The following is an 18,435-nucleotide window of genomic DNA, read 5'->3' on the forward strand; positions in this document are numbered from 1 at the left end:
AATTAAGTCTAATATATTCGATAGAGACCTAGTCGACCTCAGGCCTACGTCTAAACTATAGTATATGTTATTCCAATGCGCATAGCCTATTGGGAATATAGGAACTACACTACAAGGCATGACAGAAGCTCCCATAGTAAACAATAGGAATCCGACTGAACAGTGCTCGGTTGCATCGTAATCCGGCAGTCGGAACCGCAAGTCAGCCGGTCCCGAATCGGAGACAGTGTCGGGCGGAGCCCCAAGCTAATTGTTTATTTTAAAACAGTGGGTTCCAAAACTGCAATGTAAATTTTGGTTCCACCCGCTAGAGAGATATTTGCACAACCTTCTTGATAGAACATTAGTGATTTATTTTCTCTAAATCTATATATGTAGAGACAAATGTAGTGATTTAAACAAAACGATCTCATAAACATTCTAATAAAGTCAGAGAAAAAAAAACAAAGGAGGGTCATGGTGCATAGTACATAGATGCAGGATTTACTTATGCATTCATTTCATGAATACCACTGTAGGACTTGGCTTTTTTGGTTAAAGTTTCCTAAACCTTTTGCTTTCCCCCTAGACTGTTTTCCTGACCTAGAGATGCCAATTTAGGTGCTTTGAGTAGTTTGCTACTGTTAATCAGTGTCAAAGTACAGGAGTTCCCTATATAAAATGTAATGGTGAGAGGTTTGCCATGATTGTTATGTTTGCCTTACTAGTAAAAGTCCCTAGCGATGTGCACTGTGTGTGCAAGGGATAGTAATGCAAGGGCCCGCAAGAAAGGGAACTTAGGCCTTTAGTGCAGGGCCTGAGCGCAGAATACTAAGCTAGCATGTAGTCCTGACAAGTGCAACCACTTGTCAGACCTGACTTTACCTTTTACATACACTTGGGGAACCCCTGTGGTAGGTACCAGGTAACCCTGGGCAGGGTGCAGTGTAGGTAAAAGTCAGAACATAAGCTGTGTGTGTGTTATGGTCTAACAGTGAAAAGCTCTCCATTTAGTTTTTCACTGCTGAAAGGCCATTCTGCCCATAAGACAGAATGGGGGAGGCTGAGTATTGTATTTTTTAACCTAGTTTATAATGGAGAGGTGATGTTTTGTATGTATGGACTCACAGAGTCATAATGCATCTTTCTGTGAAGGTGGTTTTGTCACTGTGTGTTTATAAACCACTCTTTTAGAAAGTAGCTGAGTTTTGTGCTCTGAGCATTTTTGTGTGTGTCTGAATGTGGATTGAACTGAAAGGTGAGAGGAGCTGGGAGAGGTTTTGACCCAGGGAAGGGTTGAGATGGCATCAGGCTGCCCTGTGTCTGGAGAGCAGGGGGAGGAGAAGCCTGGGAGGTGAAAAGGCCTAGGCTGGTGCTATAAACCAGTTGACCCATCTCCTGCTGGGTGATTAGGTATCCACACCCCCGGTATCAAAGCGAGAGAGGTGACACTGGGAGAGAAAAACACCCAGAACTGATTTAGGGAGGGGTCCGAGACTGCTGAGCACATACACACGTCAAAGACATAAGAGGAACCTCTGCTAAAGAAGGAGCAACTGAAGAGACTGCTGTGGATAGACCAATACTTGCTTCGTGATCTAGGGCTGGTCTGCTGTTTGATGTTCTACCTGAGGAAGAGGCTGTTGGGACTGTGCTTGGAGGCGCTGGGTCCCCCTCCTTGAAGAAGACTGTGCTTTGTGCTGTGTCTTGAAACCCTAAGGGGCCAAGGTGAGCTGGCTCCCTGTTTTGGAAACACAGGAATATAAAAGTTTCCAGAAAAGACTCTCAGATAAGCCATGGGTATGTGTGCTCTGTCTAGCCTGAGACCTTTGCAAGTTGTGCCCTGTGATCTTGGGCACCTGGAATTTCAAGGGAAACTCAGACATACTGGGTGCATGTCGTGCTGCAGCCCGGGTGTTTGTGAAGAGCGTCTGGGCCTCCTGTGCACCAAAGGAAGAAGCTAGACTCAGATGCATAGTGTGCGTGTCGTGGTACAGCCAGGGCATTGGTGAGGAGCGCCTGGACATAATGTGCACCAATGGAGGAAGTGATTCTCAGACACGCTGGTTGTGGGTGGTGGTGCAGCCCGGGTGTTGGTGAAGAGCGCCGGGGCCTTGTAGGCAGCAAAAGAAGAATTGAGTGTCGGACTTGCAAGAGCACGGGTTGTGGTGCAGCCAAGGCATAGTTAAAGAGTGCCTGGACATCATGTGCACCGGAAGGAGAGGCTTGAACATGCAGGGTGCATGTTGAGGTGTAAGCAGAGCATTGGTGAAGAGCACCGGATCATCGTGGGAAGCAGTACTTTTTGTATCATCATTTGATCCATAACGGAGGTACTGTTAACGAAGCATGTAAAACGGTTGTATCACACTTCACATTATTGCTGCTAACAAACTATCAAACTGTCGTATGAATCCTGACCTCATTTGTGCCTGACAAACGTTATGCCTGGTGTGCTAACCACTGCATTATTTCTCTCTTGCAATTTACCTGATTATAATGTGGCACATTGCATAGTTTCTTCAGTGCACAGTATTTGAGTATAACGTGGCACAGTGTATTATTCCTTTATTGCACCGTACAGGATTGTAGCGTGATGTATTGCTTTGTTTCTTTCAGGTACAGGGCATGCCAGTGGTGATACGCATTGCATGATTCCTTTCATTACAAGTACAAGACTTTGGCTGTACGTATGGCATTGTTTCTCTGTTGCACAATATAAGAGAATATCGTTACAGATTGCAGTATTGTTTCTTTTTGTAACGTGTGTGATTCTAGCAATACAACTTGCCTAACCTTTTGGGAAACGGTTAGGAGTGAGCTTAACTGTTAGTTAGAAGCAGTGGTTGGGATTAGAACCTATCAACTCACGTGAAAGAATACTAGCTATTCTTATATGTTGATTTTGTATCGTGTGGCCGTATCGTATAATTGCTTATAAAAAGATTATACTCATTTTATCAATACTCATGTGGAGTCTATTTGTGATTACATCATGGGTTTGCTGTTAGCGTGGTTTCACATACTGAATACTCGTGCCTTGGAGAAAAGCCTGGTTGCTCGTGCCAAGCTACTAAGGGGGTGGGCAGGGCTATCTTAGATGGTGTATTTAATTAGCCTAACGTTGAAGCGAGGGGTTGGGGACGCACGCCTCCAGCATTTGGTGGTGGCGGTAAGCGACCTCCACTTCCTACAACCACGGTATCAAATCTTATTGTAATATTTGATTTCTTATTTCAGGGAAATATATATCAAACTTTGAAAGGTATCAAATTCGGATTCAATGACGCAGGGTTCTGAAAACTGTACCAACAATAATAGACAATAAAACATTTTGACTGGAAAACAATTTGAAACCATTAAAGTAAAGCCAGAGGAACTCGTATCATGCTGAAAAACTTATAAATGGAATGGAATGTAGTGAAGCTGTTATCCAGGCGAGGACTGGAGAAAAGTGGGCTGCTTTCTTCAAGCTCATAATGCATAATTTATCGACGAATCGTATGCATGTTTGAATCTTAGCACATTTCCCACTCTTACATCTTCAATGACATAGTATGCTGATAATAAAAATGTAGCTTTCATCTCCAGAGAGCAAAAATCTATATTTAATAGTATGAAGTGAAACATCTAATTGATTATTCATAGGTTCAAGAAAAATGAACTTATTGCAAGTGAACATTTATCGGCTCCCTTCTACATACAAATGATGACAAAAAGTTTCAGAGCTGAATTTGTAAGACCCATGTTAGACTGTAAATTCAGATTTGCAAATCAGTGCTCTCAGGTCTGTTCAAACACGCTCCTGCGTCTTCGAGGTGTCTGCAATTACTAGTGTCTGAAGAAACACGTTTTGCTGATCTGTGAGGACTGTTAGCGTTCTTTTCTTATCTTTAAAAATGTGTATTGTTCATTTTCATCAAACATCTATTGCTATGGACTTGTAAATCACCTTTTGAGAGACCTTTAATTATCTTTTTTGGAATTGCAATTTTTTTTCGTTTCGGGCTTTAACTGTAGATGAAATGCTTGTAAAACTGGCACATTTTTGTGACGTTTGTAACTATCACTAACCTTAGTCTGTAGGTAATTTACTTCACAAAAAATAGATATGTAGGAATATTTTTTCTGGACTAGAGTTTTACCAAATTTAGACATTGAAGTTTGTTTGCTACAAAAACAGTTTTGTTCCATGAGATTTCACCCACTGTTTGTCGTTTTTGTGACGCTCTCCAAATTAGAGACATTTACAATATTGGTAAACAGAGCTTTTTTAATTTTACAGTCGATATATGGCTGCCTATTGAATATTAACTCCTAGTAATTTTGTGTGTTTAATTTACCCTAGCCCTTTACATGCCCTGATGTGATAAATGTTCATGCAAATATTAGCCTTTTAAATCTATGAATGCCTGTATATATTCACTGTGTGCCTTCAGATAATAGGAATGTGTTCATTAAGCACAAGTCTGCTTATCTTGTGAGTAATATTGCAGAATATGATGTTTTCTTTTGTGTGCACATTGCTACATGCATTTCGCTTCTGCACTGCTCATTATTGATTAAAAACCTTTCCAAACCATATTCTTGCTAAGTCCCTGGTTTCTGTACTCCGTTCTCAATTGCATCACATACATTAATACAACACATACTGAGACAGTATTCTAAGAATCTTGTGAGCATTCAGCCTTGGTCCTATGATAAGTTCAACTCTCGAGTCCACCTCCACGTCCGACAGACTCCATCACGCCCATGTTCTTGACCTCAAGACCTGAATCTTCGATGGAGCTCTGTACTATTCTGGGAGCTGCACGCCCCCACCCTTCCCTCAGCGCCTTGAGACCATTTCCGGGTAAGTAGCTGCACTCCATAAACTCATGATTGATTGATTGAACATAATTTGTTGCTATCACCAGCTCCACTCAGTTTTTTTAGGTCGAGCTGACGTTAGCATTCATGCGAAGCATGAATGCTGTCAGCTCGACAACTATTGTGATCAGTATTTAGGAGAGTGGACACCAAAGTGTTACGAGCTTTTTCAGTCTCGGATTTCACCTCGGGAGCGCGCAGCATTGTCTGCAGTGGCAGTGTCAGTTTCGCTTTTTTATTACTTTCGTTTTTCCCGAGGCTGGCTGAGGCTGGCTTGGAATGAACAGGCTTGCCCCTGCGCATGCGCAGAGTAACTCCCAGCCCTTGCTTTTACAGACGCAGGCAGGCAGCCCCCACCCCTCTGCATGCACGCACGCACGCACGCACGCACGCACGCACACACAGGCGAGTGCATGCACATGCAGGCACACACATACAGGCACACAGACACTCGCTCACACACACACATCCCCCTCCCCCACAGTCACACACACGCACGCACACACACATACATACAAAGCCCGCCCGCCCGCACTCGCGCGCGCACATGCTTTTTCCCCGCCCCCCTCGCCGCTCCCCCGTTCGGCAACGCACTCACCGGCTTCCTTCGTGCGGCGGCTCTCCTCAGCTGCAGGGCCCGGCAGCAGGACTCTTCTTCCCTCCTTCGGCACCGGGGCGCAGGGTAGGCTCCTGCCTGCTCCGGTGCTCCAAACACGGCGGCTCCGTCCAATCGCGGCTCTTCCGTGAGAGGCGGGGTAGGCTCCCGCCCCCCTACTTCCTGTTTCCTGTTGTCGCGCCGGCCTGCCTGACTTCCTGGTCGCAGGCCGGCAGAGTGACGGCGGTGATTGCGGTATGTATTTAGTTAGTTATTTATGCATTTTTATATAGCGCGGACTTTACCCGAAGGCGGTATTTATTTATTTATTTTTTTGGGACGCTGCGTGCTGTCCCGCACCACCTCCTGCTGCATTTCCTGCTAGTCGGCGCCCGTTGCCATTGACAATTCTTTTGCATGTCCTATGTGAAAGCTGCAGTATTTGTCTTTGGTCAGTATTTGACACTTACTGAACACTGTTTTTACGTCAAGAATCCACTTGATAACATTGCACACTTGTTTTGTATTTTAAATTTGCTCCTCGCAAACAGCATGCACGCATTTAAAACTAGTTCTTTATGTTTTTCCTTCTGTATTTCTTGCTCTCGTTTTCTCGCTCCCTCCTACAAACTTAAGTATCGGCCCTTGCACTGAGTTCTTCCTTTCTCCACCTCCCTCTGTGCCCCACCAGGTCATTATTTACCACATTGCAATATACTTTTTCATCGCAGTTTCAAAACTTTTTAGCTCTTGCTCCTAATGCAGCTGTCGAGTGACCTTTGGTAGTCAACGTAAAAAACAGATTTCATAACAACTGTTGAAAGGGGCTTAGGCGTCACCCACATACATGTTGGTTGCCTTGAGTAGCAGGACATTGTTGCTTATGGTCTCAAGCCAGTGATCTTGGCTGTGTGCCGGATCTGTTTATGTAAAGTTATGTTAAAGGCAGTAGGCCTGAGATATTTGTTGTGAAAATGTTTGTTTTTTCCCAAGATTTTCATACGCGTAAATTCTTGTGGCCTAGTGGACGTTGGTAAACCACTGTCATTCTGGTTCTGTACAGTAAGCAAAGCAGGTTAAGGTGCAAACTTTTCGATTTTCAAGGGGAGAGGATGTAGCCTTATGGTTAGAGCAATGCAATAGGTCTTGCATTATTAAAGTTTGAGCTAATGGCATTGTAAATGACAATGCCTTTTATTCATTTGCATTGGTGCGTAAACAAGCACTTTGTACTTCTAGTCCATGCTTATGAGAAGCAAGTCTGGCAGTCTCTTTTACTGCCAGCCTTGCTCATCTTAAGGAAGGACTATATGTTCAAAGTGCGTGTTTATGCACCGATTGCAGGTTTTAAAAACAAATGAATAAAAGGCATTGTCATTTACAATGCCAATAGCTCAAACTTTAATAATGCGAGACCTATTGCATTGTAAATGCTTGTTATACAATCTGTCTCATTCAAGCACACTGCATCACTCCTTAACAAGGGCCCAGAACCTTCTACCGTCACATCTTGATAGTTTTGTTGACAAAAGGCAAACCTTCTCCTGTTCCATCTCTGACCTTTAGACAGTGTTATGTAATTGCCCATCACCATGCAAACTTTGAAATATACTTTGAACTTTGAGAGACCTGTCTCCAATCGTCCAGCCTTCACTCTAGCCCAGTCCCCACACTCTATCCTGCTCCAGCGACGGCTCGTGGAGGGAGTTACGGTGGGGCAGGAGGGCGGGGAGGGGGAGGGGCAGGGCGGAGGTTGCTAAAAACCGGCATATGGATAATTGCAGGTAAGTTAACAATTTAATTAATAAAACGAATTTCGTAGCTCGCACTGCATTGCATTTTGCGATGCAAGGCGCACTACGAAATTCGTTTTATTAATTGAATTGTTGACTTACCTGCAATTATCCATATGCCGGTTTTTAGCAACCTCCGCCCTGCCCCTCCCCCTCCCCGCCCTCCTGCCCCACCGTAACTCCCTCCACGAGCCGTCGCTGTCCTGCTCTCTCTTTCACCCAGCGACGGCTCGTGGAGGGAGTTACGGTGGGGCAGGAGGGTGGGGAGGGGGAGGGGCAGGGTGGAGGTTGCTAAAAACCGGCATATGGATAATTGCAGGTAAGTAAACAATTTAATTAATAAAACGAATTTCGTAGTGCGCCTTGCATCGCAAAATGCAATGCAGTGCGAGCTACGAAATTCGTTTTATTAAATAAATTGTTTACTTACCTGCAATTATCCATATGCCGGTTTTGAGCAACCTCCACCCTGCCCCTCCCCACCCTCCTGCCCCACCGTAACTCCCTCCACGAGCCATCGCTGCTTTCACCTTTCCTCTCTTACCGGCTTGCTCCATCCAAATCCGAACTAATATAATTTTTACCTCTCTGCACCTCATCAACATAAATGTAAATTGATCTGTCACACTGTCCACACTAATACAAATAGTCCACACTTCCTCCTGGACAGCTGTCTCAACATCCACAACACCCAGTTTGCTTTATCCTGCTAATTCATCTGCTCCCTTGACCACTCTGTTTGGCCCTCTCCACTATTCCATTTACTTAATAGCTGTATACTGACATTCTACAAAGTTGCACTACATTTTGAGATGAAAATGTTTCAATATCTTATTAAGTCTACTGCACTGGGACTGCTTCCCTTTTCATATACTTTGCTTGGTGATGTAGAAATTGTTATTTTACTCTCAAACTTTATTTCTAACATTGAGAATACACATCCCCCATAACAATCCAAACCTCAAATTGTACATCAATCCATTTAATTTTGCTATGAAGTCAAGGAACGCATTCACCCAAGGGTGTCCATAATCCTAAATGTGTTATAACCTCCACCAATATTTAAACTCTTGTCACTCTCCGTACAAATTGTAAACTTTTGTACCCTGTGTACTACTTCTTCAATCACTTTTGGCTGCCCAAAATGCTACTTCTCTCTCTTGGCTGTCAAGGTTTTCCCAAGTGGCCTTAATGAGCCAGTTTCCAAATTCTTTTCCTCAACATAACAGTTAAGCTAAAAATGTCCCCCTGGTTAATTTTCCATTTCTCTCAAAAGAATGTTCATCCAACTCTTTGATATAAGGTCTGACTTCAGCTCTTGTACTACTTTTTCCCATGCCTTTCTTCATTAACCTTCTCTTACTCTTATTCAAACCCTCATCTTCTTTGAGAGGTCACATTCATTCTTACTATGTTTCTTCACCCTATGCTATGTCCTCCATACTTGCAATCACCGCTTCTCAATGCATTACATATTAACTTTTCTCTTCCACTGGCCTTGGTAACTGTGATAACCAATTAGCTTGCTTATTGATCCACCCTGGAATGCATTTTACTGTAAATATAACATTGTGTACCCTTAAAGCTAGCTTTCCCAGGCTTGTTGATACATTCATCGTGCCACCTGACAGCAACACCTTCAACAAAGACTTGTGATCAGCATGCATTAAGTGTGATATTTATAACCTATATATTTGTTCTAAAGTACTCCATCGCCCATACAGCTGACAAAGTCTTCATTTTAGAACAGATTACTTCATTCTTCTTATGTTAACGACCAGGATGTAAAGGCCATGGCCTTTTCTACCCCTCCATGCATAAGGACTAAAACAGATCTCACACTAACTGCTCCTGCATCAACCATCGCACACATTTTTTTTATGGACATTGATCTGTGTTAAAATCGTTTTTATGAATTTTTCTAACAGTTTCAAATGATTTCTCTTGTTCACTTAATATATAAATGATTATCTCTTCCTTAATTTTCTCATTGGTTCCATCTCATCATCAAATCCCTTTACAAATATTTCATAATAACATACAAGTCCCATAAAGGACATCAATTCCACTTTATCTAACACCCTTGACACATCCCATGTAGCTTACGCTAGATTATTGTTTTGTCCTATACCTTGGACACAAATTATAAACGTTATATAGCCTACTTCCTGCTGAAAAAAATAAAAAAAATATTTTTCTCAGTTTCAAACAAGCTTTGTTCAGTTTGAACAAATCTTGTTTTAAAATTAAGTTGTGTTAATCCACACTCTTCCCAAAAACAAGAAAAACATCATGAAAGAAAACTACATTGCTCAGGTCCCTGAACATATGCGCTGTCATGCATTGAAAAACAATTGATGCACTAGCAAGCCCAAAAGGAAGGTGATTAAATTGAAACACTCCCTCTGGAGTTATGAATGTTATTTATTCCTTGGATTTAGTTTCTAATTTTACCTTATGGTATGCACTTTTGAGGTCTAGTTCATAAAAGTACTTTGCATTTGTCAACATTAGGACCATTTCCGATAGATGTGGAAGTGGGAAGCTATTATTGGCTAGAATCTTACACTCCAAAAGTCACCTTAATTGTGCGCCATGAGTGGGTGGATTGGAGACGGTGTTAAATCTCAACTTCATGAGTCAATGTGTCCTGAGACAAAATGCAAGATAGTGCATCAAAAATACAGTTAAATAAGGAAGCACTGACTCAAATAATGAGTTTTAAAATGGAATTAGAACATTTCTAATGATGTATTATTACAAAACTTTAAAAGGTACAACACAGAATTTGTAAAGTGCAGATGTGTAAATGCATTGTCATGAAGTTTCTCGGTAATAATATATTAAAGAATATCAGGCAAAATCAAAAATAGTCAAAGACCTCATTTAGATCTTGGTGGAAACTGTCCTGCTTTTTTGGCAGTCTTTCCGCTCTCTGACTTGGCGGTCTGCCCGCCCTATTTAGGTCTTGGCTATTGCATTGATGAAAGACTGCCGTGGTCCCATGGTCACCATCAGGAAATTTCGACCACGTTGATGGTGGGAGTGGCAAAATCAGCTGTCGGAGGTCTGACTGTTTCTCCGCTGGGCCTTCCCACCGACCTCACTGTGGCTGTCAAACCTCCACACCTGAATTGGACGAAATGATGGGATATAAGGCTGAATCTCACCTTTTCTCACTTTCACGCTTCCGGTTTCACCATGGAACCAACTTGCCAAGTCCTGCTATCGGTGCCACTTGATGAAATAGTACTACAATAGCACTAATACTTATAATATCAGTATTTGTTAAGCACAATAGCAATATTTAGGGAGAAGATGCACAAGTTCATAAGAAACACTCATAAAGCCCAGGACGCAAAATTAATTTATAATTTACCAGGAAAAATCCTGTTGCAATAGAAAGAAAGTGTATGGTGTCCCAAGTGAAAATAGAGCCTATATATATACATAGGCTTTCCTGTTTTCAGTTTCTATTTTTGGTAAATTCTGGTGGGGTTTTTTCAGTGATTTCAATACCTTAAAAAACAGTTGTTATCAGTGGTTACACATTTGTGCGCCACTAAAAACAACAGAAAAAGTGTTTTGCTGGTGTTTATGGAACGTTTTGCTTTGCTTGCTTTCTACACTGATAGAACATGGTATATAGACAGTATACGTATAGTGTATATGAGGTCCAAATTGATTTGTGCAAATTAATCTTATTGTAGTACACCATACAATACTTCTTCAGTGAGTATTCGGTCTTGTGCGCTCGCTCTTTACTTCCCATGTAAACTTCTGTGAAAAGGCCATCTAAACATTGACACTTGAGACAGGCAATGCCAAAACAGCCAGTACTCAATTTGTTAACTCTGGCCACTGACATAGCTTTCCATGTCAATACTGGTGAACTTGAACAATCCAATTCTCATGGCAGGTTCTGCAACATTTGCATTGATCTGGGTGCTTATGCCCTCAGTTATTGAAGCTATCAAAACTGAAGCAGCGCTTTTGAAACTACATAGGAAATTCCACTTTCATGAAGGGAACTAGAACTTGTACAGAGTACCGCAGTGAGAGTTCATTGATTTCAAATGCCATTGGTGGTGAAGGGACATTTCTATGCATCATTGCAAGCCGTTTCTCACACATTGTAAAATAAACGTTCCTAAATTGCTCTTCAACATTGCTTTGCTTACCAAGTGGCAAGCAATCTAACATGGAACATGTTGCAGTGCCAAAGTCACTAAAGGTGTCACCCAGCCTACTCTCAAGGAGAGGTTTCATATCTACACCAATTATGCTGAACACTTGGCAGACAAGGGTTTTTCAGAATCTAGTTTTTTTATTATGTCCCCTACAGCAGTTATGTGTTCCTGTAAAAAATCTAATAATGCAGTAGAGTGTACTTTTTCACATCACTATCAATATGTGACCAAAGATCCACACCTTTCTTGCCTTTGGCCTCATCACTCACCAAGAATTCTGTAAACAGTTGCCACATGGATAATATAGCATTCATAGCCCCTTGGACTGAGAACAATCAGCTAAAGGACACAGTTGGGATGACTCTTTCTTTGATGCCACACAAAGCAAGAAATTATAAAGATTTGCATTTTAGTTCCAGTGCATACGAAAACAGTGTACCAGAATGTACTAAAAAGTAAACAGCATCCCTAATTAACTCTGAAGATTGTAAAGGTGATTTCAGCATACCATCTAACTAGTGGCAAGAATCTCCTACAGGGAATCAGTTCAGCTCGAATATCAATTTTGACAAGTCATTACATAACTTTTTCATATACGTAGCTGAATCACTGCAAATACAAACAATATCACTCCAATCTTTGTTGAATTTGGAAAGAAGCTTTTTTGCAAAGCATTCCAAGTGACACTGCATTCCATGTTTTCCAAAAGTCTGGTGTCATGTTTTCCCCACTATCCCAAATGCTTGGTGATAGCACTCTTTATACATATACTTGTCACTATACCTTGCATTGAATGTTTAAAGCCTGAGGTGTTGGCAATTCACCCATTATCAATACTGAAACTGTGGGCTGGTGTATTAAGGGTGTTTACCAATTCTCTGTGGGTAAATGTGATGACACATATTAGCAAAGATTCTTATGAAACCAGCCATTTTACCTATCAGTTAAAGAATCAAACGCAGCCAACATATCAAATATGATTTTGATAGTTCCTGATAGTCTACAGTTTATAAAATAATTAAACAAGACCTAAAACATGCTTCTAAACCCTGCATCTTTAGACCAAAGACCACAAAACTGAAAGAAGCAAAAGGAAGAAGAAACAATATTTTAGTGGCATCCCTAAACATCAAAACTCAAGCAGAATAATGTTAGCCCAGTCTTTCTTACTGCTAGAAAAAAATGACTCTTTTTCCTTTCTTTGAATGACATTTAGTTTGTGGTTGTGCCGGTGTTTTTTCAGTGTTTATATGTTTTCACTGGTGAGGTCTATTTCTCCTTCAGTGGGTTTTTATCAGTTATTATAGGTTTAAACCTAAAACCCCACAGCCTATATATACAATTGACAGGTTGTGACATACAAAAAAGGTTTCTAAAACACAAAAAAGGTACAAGGTGACCATCTGATCAATTTACAATAATCAGTTAAAGCCTCCTGTAACAATGACAGAGGTGAGTACAATGGTTTCTTTAATAAGCGTGTTGAAGGAATTTCAACCTTTCACGGAGTAGGAGATCTCATCAGGACCTAGCATTGACGGACACCTGAGTTTTGATTGGTACACTGTCCGAGGAGTAAGGTGCACACCCTTAGGGTAGTGACTCAGTGGAGATAGGAAAGAAAAGGGGGTTACTTACAGAGGGCTCAGCCGGTCACCCTGAAAGTGGGAGGTGATCTGGCAATCTGTATTGCGTGTGTCCAATGTTTCACTAATGAAATATAAACTACAAAAACACAGAACTAATCAAATATCGCGGGAAATATATCGTACACACAAATATCGACACCCTATACTTAAGCAAGAATTTACACAAATATCGATTAAAAAAAAATCGCCTGAATAAATATCGAGTACAAAAATATTGAAAACAAAAATATAGATAACAAAAATATTGATGAAATTAAATCATAATGAAACACAACAAAAATATTGAAAACACTAATGTAGATTACACAAATATTGCTAAAATATATAAAAATAATATTGATACTACCATTGAACATTGAAGAAAGACTTTATACAATTAATTAATTATTTAACATAAGCCAAATAATCATAATAAATTATAACAACACATATGAAATGAATACATTATTTTTTAAATTATATTTACAGTAACCAAAATTAACGATTACAGTAAAAATAGAATACTAAATTACTTTTAAATAATACTAAAATTACATATATAAAATATATAACAACACATTTTTTTAAATGACTTTTATTAACAAATATATTTAAATAACAACAACGAACATAAATATGAATATTAAATTACCATTACATTTTACTAATTAAAAAGTAACTGCTAAAAATATCAAATAATGTATCTCAACCAATGAATTTAAACTAGAAACACACAACCAATAAAAAACATTAACTAATTAACTGAACATTATAAAAACAAACAATTAACACATTTTTACCGTGTATTGGCCAAACACGGAGGGAGAGCGTTACTTTGCGAAATAAAGACCAGAAAAGAAAGAAAATCAACACAAACTACTACATCAAATTAAAATACAACAAAGGTAAGAACACCATTTTTTAACTAAATATTAATGCCTCAACATGCTTACCTTAAATAACTAAAATGATGAAATGTTCCCCTTTTTTACATAAAACTAAAGTCCAGTACAACCAAACAGATAAAAAACAACACAGATATATTATTAGGTACCTTATTTAACTCAACATAATCAATAGTACAAACAATAAATGTAAAACTTAACCTATAAAGAAAATAAATCAATCTGATTATTTTCTCATATCAAAAGTACAAAACATAACTAATAAACACGTTTTATTCCCAGCTTATGCAAACTGCAGCTACAAAGAACATCCACAAAATCAAAATCATCAACTACAAGAAGTAAGTATTATATGTTACACAAAACAATTAAAAACATATCTCACATGTAATTAACATAAACATTTTTCTCACACACCATCAGGAAAAAAACTGCGAAAAAAACAACAACCAGCAAACAATCCCATCAACAAAAGTAAAAAAACACTAATGTAAGTATTTTTTCTAAACTTTTATTAATCCTAGCACTATTAATATTCACAATAGGATGTTAACTAAACACATATTTATATATGTTCACCCCAAAAATTGCAGAAGGTGCAAAGTTTATCACATCGCAAAATGGGAAACTAATGCTTTGCTACATGGGTTACACTTACACCAAAGACAATGTTATAGAAAATAAAACTCATTGGAAATGTAGCAAATATTATGCCAATGCCTGTTATGGAAGAGCTACTACAATAGATTTAAATGTTGTGAATGTTAGAGAGCACAACCACCTCCCCACAATGTGACTGAAGTGGAAGTAATAGATGTCCTAGAGACAATACGGGAAGTAAGCAAAAGTTCCTAGCAGACAAGTACTCAAATTCTAAAAAATTTTGTAACCGCAGTACCAGAACATGTCACAGGACAACTTCCTTCCATATTTAACTTAAAAAGATTATTAGCAAAAACTAAAAGTGCTTCAGATCCACTCCGCAAAGATTTGAAGAAATCCAAATACTCCCAGAATACACCATCACCCAAGAAGAAATAAAATTATTACTCTATGACAATAAAAGTCACGAGAAAATAATTATAATCTTTGCAACTAACACTAATTTGCAAAAACTTAAAAACTGCAAAACGTGGATGATGGTTGCACCTTTAAAGTTTGTCCCAAACCATTTTATGAACTGTATACAATTCATGGTGAATTTGAAGAGACAAATATTCCATTCATTTACGCATTGCTGCCAAATAAAAATAACACCACCTATATAGAAATACTAACTACAATAAAACCACTCACAGGAAATCCCCAAAGAATCATAGATTTTGAACAGGCAATGATTCAAGCAATAATCAACTTTACCCACACACTGCAATACAAGGTTGCAACTATCCTTTTAACTAAAGCATATGGAGGCACCTGCAAAAATCTTCTTTAAGTATAGAAAATTCAACTAACATCAACTTTGCCTATTAAATTGAAAAATGAATTGCCCTAGCCTACATACCTACTTCTGAAGTAGCCAATCATGACAGCTTATTAATAGAAAGTCCTTTCTATCAAACCAATAAAAACAAATTTAGGGGTCGATTAGGATGGCGGTCATGGTAACGGAAATGAACTGTCCCCGTGTACCGTGGGAAAACCAGTGGTCAGATTAGGATGAACTGCTAGAGTAATCCGACTACGGTGGGCGGATTTTACGAAAGTCCACCGGTAGCTTGTGGAGCAGGTGAAAATCTGTCCCCGGTGGTTGGATTTGATGCGGAAAGACCCATACCCACCGCACTACCAGCGGATTAACTATACATGAAATTAGGATACAATTAAGGTGACAGCGGAATGAGCAGTTGTTTCCGACCGTCGCAATCGCAAATATTGGTGAATGGGAGAGCAGGTGGAAGGGCTGTTGTATTCCGACCACCGTGGTCACTCCGGAAGAGTAATGGTGGCCGAAAGCAAAAACACAACAACAAGGCTGCCAAGTGTGGCCATTAATCTGGACAGCCTAAAAAGAACAATAACACACCCAAATGACACATCTCCATGGCAAGGAAAAAATACAAATCCCAATCAATCAATCAATCATAGTATTTGTAAAGTGCGCTACTTACCCGTGAGGGTCTCAAGGCTCTTGGGGTGGGGTGTGCTGCTACTGCTTGAAGAGCCAGGTCTTAAGGAGTCTTCTGAAGTACAGCAGGTCTCGGGTCTGCCGTAGGTGGGTGGGGAGGGTGTTCCAGGTCTTGGTGGCGAGGTGAGAGAAAGATATGCCGACGGAGGTCGCTCTTTGGATGCGGGAGACAGCGGCAAGGGCGAGGCCCGCGGAGCTGGCGTGTGGGGGTGTAGAAGCTGAGTCATCCATTGAGGTATGCTGGTCCGGTGTTGTGGAGTGCTTGGTGTGCGTGGGTGAGGAGCTTGAAGGTTATCCTCTTGGTGACGGGGTGCCAGTGCAGGTTTCTCAGGTGGGGTGATGTGGCTGCATTAGGGGATGTTGAGGATCAGACGTGAAGAGGCGTTCTGGATGTGTTGCAGTCATCTTAGTAGTTTGGCCGAGGCTCCTGCATAGAGTGCGTTTCAGTAGTCCAACCTGCTGCTGACGAGGGCCTGGGTGACTGTTCTTCTTGTTGCAGTGGGGATCCACTTGTAGATCCTGCGGAGCATGCGGAGAGTGGTGAAGCAGGAGGAGGAGACAGCATTGACCTGTTTATTCATGGAGAGGGTGGAGTCGAGGATGATCCCTAGGTTGCGGGCGCGGTAGGTAGGTGTTGGAGCTGTTCCCAGTGCGGCCGACCACCAGGAGTCGTCACAGGCAGAGGGGGTCCAAGTTCAGCTTCAACTGGCTGTTACTTATCCATTCGGCGACTGACTTCATTCCTTCATGGAGGTTGGTTTGGCAGTGTGGGGCTCTTTCGTGAGTGAGATGATCAGTTGGGTGTCATCGGTGTAGAAGATAATGTTGAGGTTGTGCTGTCGGACGACGTGGGCGGGAAGTGCCATATAGATATTAAACAGCTTTGGGCTGAGGGATGAGCCCTGGGGTAGGCCGCAGATGATCTTGGTGGCCTCTGAGAGGAAGGGGGGAGGTGGACGCTCTATGTTCTGCTGGAGAGGAAGGAGGTGGTCCAGTCCAGGGCCTTCTCTTGGATCCAGGCGTCATGGAGGCGTGTTCGTAGTGTGCAGTGGCAGACCGTGTCGAAGGCGGCTAACAGATCCAGGAGGATGATGTTTCTCCATTCCCAGGTCAACCCACAAAACACACCTGAGAGGAATACTCCATTTTGACCCACCCACATAGGCAGCCCTTTCCCTGCCCAGAATCCTTTGCACGACTCTACAACAGAAGGGCCCAATCCCAAAGCACACAGGAGAGGCAAATCTGCACACATCACGCCATCACAGCCACACACACACACCACACACATCACCACCACCACCTTCTCACCTGCACCTTTAACCCGTTTGCACATCACACACCATGTCACTGAAGAAAATGCCCATATTCATTGACAATGAGTTGTCAGTGATGGTAGATGAGGTAATCAGAGTAGAACCACATTTTTTGGAAATCTGGTCCAACAGGCTCCATTAAACACCAAAAATCAAATGTGGGCAAGGATAGTCATCAAGTTCAATGCAGTAGGTATCAGGAAGAGGTGTAATGACCTCAAGATCAAGGTGACCTCAAGACCAAGGTGAAAGAACGTAACAACAAGAACTGTAAGCTGGCTCAGATGACTTGTGGTGGCCCTCCCATTCCATTACAAACATTCACCGTATGGGAGGAGAAGGTGCTTGCCATACCACATCCAGGGAGTCTCACAGGAATAGCCGGGGGAGTGGATGCTGGAAAGTACCAACAAATGGCTATCATTACACTGCTTTGTACTGTCTTGCACAACTACAAAGCAACACCTTCTAGGCCCAAATGCACTCATGTGCACCACACTCTATCCAACACATGTCTCACAGATCCAACATTTACTCCCTCTAATTCACCTTAAATGTAGCTAGCAATACTTACATGGCATGTGTACATACAGCCAGCACTGCAACTCCCACCAGCCACCCTAGTCCCAAAGCTGAGCAGGATGTAACACTCCACCCCACACCCACAACCATGTGTCAGCCATTGCATTGTTCTCCACAAACTTACAGGTAGGTAGCAATCTGCACAGGGAGGGGTCTTTGTGGGTGGGAAGCCTGCTCTACAACTCCCACCAGACCCTCTGATCCCAAAGCTCAGCACAATGGAGCACTCCCCTGAGCCAGAAGCATGTGCCAGCCATTACATTGCTCACCTTCACCTAACAGGTAGGTAGCCATCTTATGCTTTCCTATCCCACCTTTAAGCAGGACAGAACACTCCCCCATCCAAGGGCCATGTGTAGCCTATTCCCTTCCTCTGCTCCATTTCACAGGGAGTCATCTATCTTAACAAGGAGGGGTGTTTGTGGGTAGGAAGCCTGGACTACAACTTTC

This window comes from Lissotriton vulgaris, chromosome 3_1, assembly GCF_964263255.1.
Source record: "Lissotriton vulgaris chromosome 3_1, aLisVul1.2, whole genome shotgun sequence".
NCBI classification, from domain to species: Eukaryota; Metazoa; Chordata; class Amphibia; order Caudata; family Salamandridae; genus Lissotriton; species Lissotriton vulgaris.